The sequence below is a fragment of the Solanum dulcamara genome, chromosome 7, assembly GCF_947179165.1.
Source record: "Solanum dulcamara chromosome 7, daSolDulc1.2, whole genome shotgun sequence".
Lineage (NCBI taxonomy): Eukaryota > Viridiplantae > Streptophyta > Magnoliopsida > Solanales > Solanaceae > Solanum > Solanum dulcamara.
In genome coordinates this window covers 40,720,836-40,729,001 of record NC_077243.1, presented here as the reverse complement: position 1 = coordinate 40,729,001, position 8,166 = coordinate 40,720,836, and positions in this window count along the sequence as shown.

The window sequence follows — 8,166 nt, the reverse complement described above, 5'->3', positions numbered from 1 at the left end:
TAGGGAAGTGGTCTTTTTTGGTTCATGAATTAAGTTTGTGGTTATCCATGCAAACTCTCCAACTGGCAACCGACCTTATTGGGGAAGGCTCATCCTTTTTATTTGGAACCACTGTAATTCCACCCTTCTAAGGCACACATTAGATGGGGCTTACCCACTTACTATCTGCAATTAGGTAGACTACACCCACATCGATCCATTTAATAATTTTCTTTTTAATGACCTCTTGCATAGGAGAATTTTTTTTATTTAAAAAAGCACAGGAGGTTTCATCCTCCTTTGATGTTCGATACCTAGTTTACAATTATCGATCAACTAAAATTTTTGAGTACATACATCAGGAGGAATTTTGATGTTGTCTACAATAGTCCATCCCACGACTTTAATGAACTTCTTCAACACACACACAAGAGCCACTACTTTCCACTCCAACAGTTCATCCGTCATGATCATGGGGAAAACGTTACACCCCCCCCCCCCAATAAAATATAGAGAAGATGTGAAGAAAGCACTTTTAATTCAAGCCTTGGGGGCTCTTTGATTGACAACTTTGTGGGTGGACTTTATTTATTTTTCAAATTAATGTCAAGCTTCATGGGGTTATTAGGGTGAGAACCTAAATCCATAAGAGAAGCCACAACTTCATCATAATCATGGATCTCCTCCTTATCATAATTCAATAACACAATAACTAATGATTGACTAATACATGAGATTTTTCCAACACTTGCAACTACCTCATTGATTACATCAATTACCGATATCACTGGGAGATCACTTTGCGGCTTTGTTGACTTACATCATTGAAGTCACTTCTTCCTCATTTTTTTGAAATTTCAGCTCACCACTTTCCACAACCACTAAGGCCCTTTCGGTAGACAGAAACGTCCTTCCTACTATGATTGAAATCTCCGCATCTAGCTCACAATCAAGGATCACAAAGTCATCCATAAAAATAAACTTATCCACCTTTACCAAGATGTCATAGAGAATTCTGATGGGCTTCTTGATTGAATGATCAGCCATCAAAATCCTCATAGTGGTCGGCTTTAAGAAACCCAAACCAAGTTGTTTGAAAATAGAAGAGGCATAAAATTGATGCTCCAAGATTACACAATGCTTTTGAAAATTAAAACATCCCAATTGTGCATGGGATTATAAATGCTCCTTGGTCTTCCATTTTGATATCCAAATTATTAGACATTATCGCACTACCATGATGTAATGCCTCCATGGTTTCAAAGTCCATGGTCCTCTTCTTTATTACTAAATTCTTCATGAATTTAGCATAACTAGACATTTTGAGCAAGAATTCCACCAAAGGAATGTTGAACAAAAGAGTTTGAAACATTGAAAAGAACTTTTTAAAATTCACATCTTCCTCCTTCTTCTTCAAAATTTGGGTAAATTATGGAGGGATTTTTAGTATTGTCATTGTAATTGATGGAGTAGCCACATCCCCCATATTTGTACCATAAATACTCTATACATTAACACTTTCCAATTCAGCCTTAACTTTATTTGGAGCATCCACATTCATATTCTTCAACAATTTCATCATCCTCAAGCACTATTTTCTTTCCCTTTCTTGTACTTTCAACATCATACTTGGCCATATCACTAGTAATGTCCATCTAGGTGATTTCTATGTTATTGCATTTTTTTTAGTCATTTAGAGCTTTTTTGTAGTGACCCTAAGTCATTTATGACTTGCTAGCACTGATTACTGTTCGACTGATCTCTCATTTAGTTTTTATGCAAGTTTCTGTATTTTGGAACTTTCCCAACTTAAATGGTTAACGTTGGTCAAAATTTCAAAAAGACAATCTTTGAATGGAATTTTGATGATTTTGTTAGATCTAAAATATTGAATTTGGTCTAGAATGACCCTTCATGTGTTTCTCAAGGATTCTGGGCTAATTTTGAGCCTCCTTGTGGATTTTGACTAAAAATGGCACTCGAATATAGGACCCACTTTTAGTCAAGATATCTTGAATGGTATTTTCGACTATACCATTGAGTTCAGAATATCTAATTTAGTGGGTATTATATTTTATTTGTGTGCATGGGTTTTGAATGAATCCTGAGCACCCTATCAAAGAGTTTTGGGACTTGGCTAAATTTTCTGGCTCCTGGTACTGGTGCTATGATTTAAGCGCCCCTGGCATCACTTTAGAGGCTATCACTTAAGTGGCTAAGGGATTTCTTTAGCGGGCAAGGCTACTTCCTAGCTAGTTGATTAAACGAAGATGTCCTTCGCTAAAGCGACTATGGCTTAAGTGACTAGGGGCTCATTTAGCAAGCCTTCCCATTTGTGGGCTGTCACTTAAGAGAACCTGGAATTTGATTTAGCGGCACCTGCTTTAGTGTCCAAAGGCTTGCTTTAACGAGGCAAGCTTGTTGATGGCTAGTCGATTAATGGCTTAAGTGGTCTCTATTGCGGCACCTGCTGTCACTTTAAGACCCATTTCGGGGTCTTTTTCTCATAAATTTGAGAAGTGATTTGGAGCTAGTTTCTTGGTGGTTTTTATGATTTGTTTCTGGGAATCTTCTATAGAATTGTGTGAGGGCTCTTAGGGAGCTTTATATCGTTATTTCAGAGGTAATTCCTTCCATCCTGGATCTCTAATGGCATTCTTTGAGATTTTTTTTCCATGAACTATTTTGGATTGTTCCAAGACCAAATTGTGTTCCATTTTGGGACACAAGTTTTGGGATCTAATTAGGACCCTTTGATAGAGTTAATTCTAAATTTTTTCAATGCTGGTCCATATTTCCATTCTAGACTCTAAAATTGGTCCATATAGATTTTAGGTAATTTAGGTGTCAGTACAACCATATTAATGTTGTGAAACTTTTTTTGATAGTATGGTAGTATTTAGAGTCCTTTTAGAAGGGAAAAACTCTTAAATTGTGATTTTAGAGCGCGCGCTGTCTGCTTTAAGGCTGGCTATGACTTTTATTTTTTAGAGTAAGCTTGAGAATGTGAATTCATGTTGATTAGTTGAAATTTGGGTTAGTTAGTTAGGTGATCATGCTTAGTTACCTAGAAATCATGTTTTAGGCATAATTCATGTATTTTCAAGAACTTGTTGGCCTGTTGTCCTTGATTGTTGATCATCCATACCTTGTAATGTGCCTTATTTTTTTTATTATTGGGTCACAAAGGGTCCAAATAGGGATTGAAGGTAGACAGAGCCAGGATAAAGATGATAGAGAAATTACCTCCCCAGATTTCAATAAAAGGTGTCTGCAGCTTCTTAGGACATGTTGGATTTTATAGAAGATTCATTTAGAATTTTTCCAAAATCACTAGGCTTGTGTGAAATCTACTAGAAAAGGAAGTAAAGTTCATATTTGATGGTAAGTGTATGCAAGCATTCGAGTTGTTGAAGAAGAGCTTGACCGAATCCCCAATCTTTATAACTACCATTTGGGATTTACCTTTTGACCTCATGTATGAAGATAGCGACACAGTAGTAGGGGAAATCTTGGAGAAGAGAAAGGATAGGATCTTCCATTTAATTTACTATGCATGTAAGACTTTTGATTCAACCCAAGCTAACTACACTGTCACGAAGAAGGAGATGATAGCACTGGTTTATGCATTTGACAAGTTCATATCCTAACTAGTAGGTACAAAAGTTATTGTTTATACTGACCATGTAGCTCTTAGGTACCTATTTAACAAAACAGATGCAAAGATGCGCCTTATTAGATAGATCCTATTACGGCAAGAATTCGATATTGAGATCAAGGATTGTAAGGGATGTGAGAATCAGGTTGCCGACTATCTCTCCAAGTTGGAGAGTTTAACACATGTTGGGGAACAAATATAGATTATAGAGGAATTTCTAGACGAGCAACTGTTAGCTTTGGAGGTGACTGAATTGTCGTGGTATGCTGATATCATCAATAACTTGGTAAGTAGGGTATTTCCACGGGATGCAACCTCACAACAAAAGAAGAGGTTGATGTATGATGCCAGGTTCTACATATGGGATGAGCCTTACTGTTCAAGCAGGGTTCTGACAGAATAATGAGAAAGTGTGTACCTGAAGCTGAGGTACGCCAAGTTCTAGATAGTTTCCACTCTTTATCATATGGTTTCCATCATAGAGGGGAGCACATTGCCCATAAGGTACTACAATCTGGTTTTTTTGGCCTACATTGTTTAAAGATGTTTTAAGGTATGTAAAGAACTGTGATCAATGTCAAAGGATGGGCACCATATCAAAGAAAAATGAAATGAGATTGAACAATATCCTGGAGTTAGAAATCTTTGATGTATAGGGTATATGACTTCATGGGTCCATTTCCATAATCTTATGGGAACCAATATATCTTAGTAGCAATGAACTATTTGTCTAAATGGGTTGAGATCGTGGTTCTTCCCACAAATGATTCAAAAGTGGTGAGCAAATTCTTAAAGAAGCACATCTTCACCCGGTTTGGTACTCCTAGAGCCATTATCAGTGATGGAGGAAAGCATTTCATAAATCAAATAGTAAAGAATCTTTTGGTAAAGTACGGGGTGCTCCATAAGGTAGCTATGAATTATCATCCTCAAACTAGTGGGTAGGTTGAGGTATCCAACAGAGAGATGAAGCAGATATTGCAAAAGACAGTAAATGTGCAAAGGAAAGATTGGTCAGCAAAGTTTGATGAAGCCCTTTAGGCATACAAAACTGCATACAAAACATCCATTTGGACCTCCCCATATCAGATGGTATTTGGTAAAGTGTGTCACTTGCTGGTTGAGTTAGAGCATCAAGCCTATTGGGAAACGAAGAAGTTGAATCTCAACCCAAAGTTAGTAGAAAGAAAGTGATTGGACCAATTGCATGAGCTAGAAGAATTTAGACTCCACATATATGAAAATGCAAGCTCTATAAAGAGAAGACAAAGCGATGGATTGACAAGAACATCATCACTTGCACCTTTGAACTAGGGCAAACGGTACTCCTCTTTAACTCTAGACTAATACTTTTTCCAAGAAAGTTAAGGTCCAAGCTGAGTAGCCCTTTTAAAGGGGTGTGCATGATGTCTCATGGAGCTATGAAACTGTGGAATGCAATGAAAACGTCTACATTTTTTTGTGAATGAGCAAATAGTCAAGTACTACTTTAGAAATGAAGATAAATGTGAGGAGGAGGTTGTGGATCTTGAAAATGAAGGATAGAGGAGCTAAATCATGCCGCGATGTTAAATCAGGCATTACATGTTAGCCAACCCATGATTTATATTACTATGTAGGACTTGAATTTTTGTAATTTTGATTGTTAGGGTAGGTTTTTATTTTTCTATTTATGTTATTTTCTTGTTATTTTAGGCGTAGGATGATTTGTAGTTGTGAAACAATATATAACAACAAAATGAAGAGTCAAGCCATGACCAAAAATAAGGCGCTGGGTAGGAGGCAACCCACTGTGTTTTTTCCTAACTTTGTGTGGTTGATACACAGAGTGACAGGAGATGATTCAGAACTTGAGATAGTAGACAGACAATGTGAGGAATGGAAATCAGAGAAGGGGGCATGCTGGGGAACTGTAGGCATGCTGCGCTCAGATCCAAACTACTGAGGGCGTGGCCGGGTTACATGCAGGCGCGCTGCGTTGGCCTTAAACTACTGAAGGCTCAGACGAGCGCATTGCTAGTGAGCCGTGCCAAGCCTTGCTTTGCTAATTTTCCAGGTGGGCGTAGTGTAGACACGCCGTGCCACTATCACTGTAGGTGCGGGTTTGGGGCCCTACTAAAAAAATTCCCTATTTAAAATATGTCTTCCCCCAAAACCTAGCCTATTCACTCGACTCTTTCTCTCACACCCAATATTTCCCCTCCCAAATACCAAAACCCTTTCTTCTTCCTCTTCCTAAGATTTCCTCCGATACAACCCTTCAATCACGACCTCTATTGTTGAACTCCACCCCCAAACTACAAAACTCTACTCTCCTCTCCCTCTTAACCGCCCACCACCCTAATACCACCACCCTATACTTCTAACCCAACCCCAACTCTATAAATTCCTCATTCCCTTTTCCAATGGCACCCAAGGGTAAGAAAATAGAGACAGGAGTGGGTAGAGAAAGATCTCACAAGTGTGGGGTATCCACTTCTGTAGAAACAATAAGCACAAGGCTACCTCCACATCGCTAAGAAAAGCAGGCAGTTGAGAGATATGAATTAGATTGGTTTGAGTCCCAAAAGGAAGCTAAATATATTGGTGATGAATATTTCAATAAGGATAGATTATAGGTCAAGTTCCCACAAAATTCATGAGATATGTATAACTTGGGTCTTCACTACCTCTTCGAGGACCAAAGTGAGTTTAATCTGACTCTTGTTTCATGAATTTTATGCTAATTGAAATGCTGAGCAGTTTAGTAGTAATAAGGTGGAGGTGAGGGGTAAAGTGATTTAGTTTACTACTCGGGCATTGAATGAATTCATAGGGACTCCCCATTATGATTATTCAGAGTATTTGGAAATTAAAGATCAGCCTCCTTATATAGACATTGGTCACAACCTGTGCGGTGTTAATTCGATTGCGTATTGGGATAGGGCCAAAGATTTGGGAGGTATTCTATGATTCACTATCCGCATCACAACAAAGAGGCTAGGTTTGTTTTTGCCTTGTAAACATACTTCTTATGTCACTCATAATAGGATTATTTTGGTATACCGGTTGATGAAAGGATTATAGGTGAATGTTGGGTCTATGCTACGCCACAATATGATGAGGCTCAGGAACAACAAAAGGTGGCATTTTTACTATGGTATTTTATTGACTCGCTATTTGCAGGTAGAAGGGGTCAAAAAAGAGGTCCATGACTTGTGTAGGCCAAGAGTCTCTTACTTGGTTTGTAACTTGGTAGATGTGAGTAAGAAGAAGGCCCAGGATACATCCCATATGCCGGTGTTGTCTTCTGGTGACCGACAAGCCTGAGATGATAGTTGGATGGGTAGAATATTTGGTATGGTAGAGCTACAGTTGTAGATTAGAGGCCATCCGATGACTGATGAAGAGATGACTGCATTGTCGGACCGATACCCTCTCACAGATAGTGCCATGTATATATGCCGAATAGGCCCGATATTTCAATAGACTTTAGATGATGATGAGCCTACTATTGATGAGATGGGAGATGATGAGGAGGATGATGCTACCACTGCACTCATGGCGGTATGATGCTACCACTGCACTCATGGCGGTTTATGATACTACCATTGCTGAGGGTGGGGACGATGATTGAGAGGCTCAGTGAGTTCCTTCTTCCGCTCTTCTACTTTTTGCTTTAATTGTGCACTGGGTACATTGCTTGGTATAAGTTTGGGGTGGGAGAGGGAATTCTCAAATTGTATTTTGTATAGAGCTGTTTTTGTATTTGCATTTATTTTTGGGTTTTTTGGTAGTTATTTTCGGTTCTTTAGCCAAGGATAGTCCCTTTGAACCGTACAAAAAAAATATCATGGGCGTAAATTAGTCTTAGTTGAGTGATGTTTCCCTATGATGGACATATGACAACCATCTTAAGGGTATTCATGCTCATTATGTCTATATGTATATAAGGTGTCTAACTAGGCTGCATGATTGTATATAAAGCAAACTGAATTATGAAAAGCATGGTATGTAATAAAATGACTAGTTCTAGGACACCTAAGCTCTTGTATTCACCTCAAATAATGCACGCTTAATGTTGAATATATATGATTATGAGGTTGGTAATCTATAGTTGATATTCTTAAGTTGGATATGTGCTGTGTTTGTTAGGTTTTGATTTAGTCCATGTTTCTTTTGATAGCCAGAACTTGCTCGGTGTGTTCATAAAACTAAATGAATAATACAATAATTCAGAAGTGATATAGGCATTTCTTTGATAGCCTTGTTTGAATGTTCCCATTTGTTGATACCCAACTTGAATATTTTTCCATAGTAAATCCCTTTGAGCTTGTGGATTATTCTTTTGTAACCTCATACAAGCCATATCCCATTCCTTCTTTAGACCATGAATTTGAACAAAGCTCCTTAGTGCTTTAGGAGAAAAAAACTGAAGAAATAAGATAGGTAAGTGTGAGGCCCCAAAATGTTCATCGCGGATCCTTGGAAAAACTCAATTTTGTGGATGGGGAGTGCATAAATAAATTGCTAATTAAAAAATTAGAAGA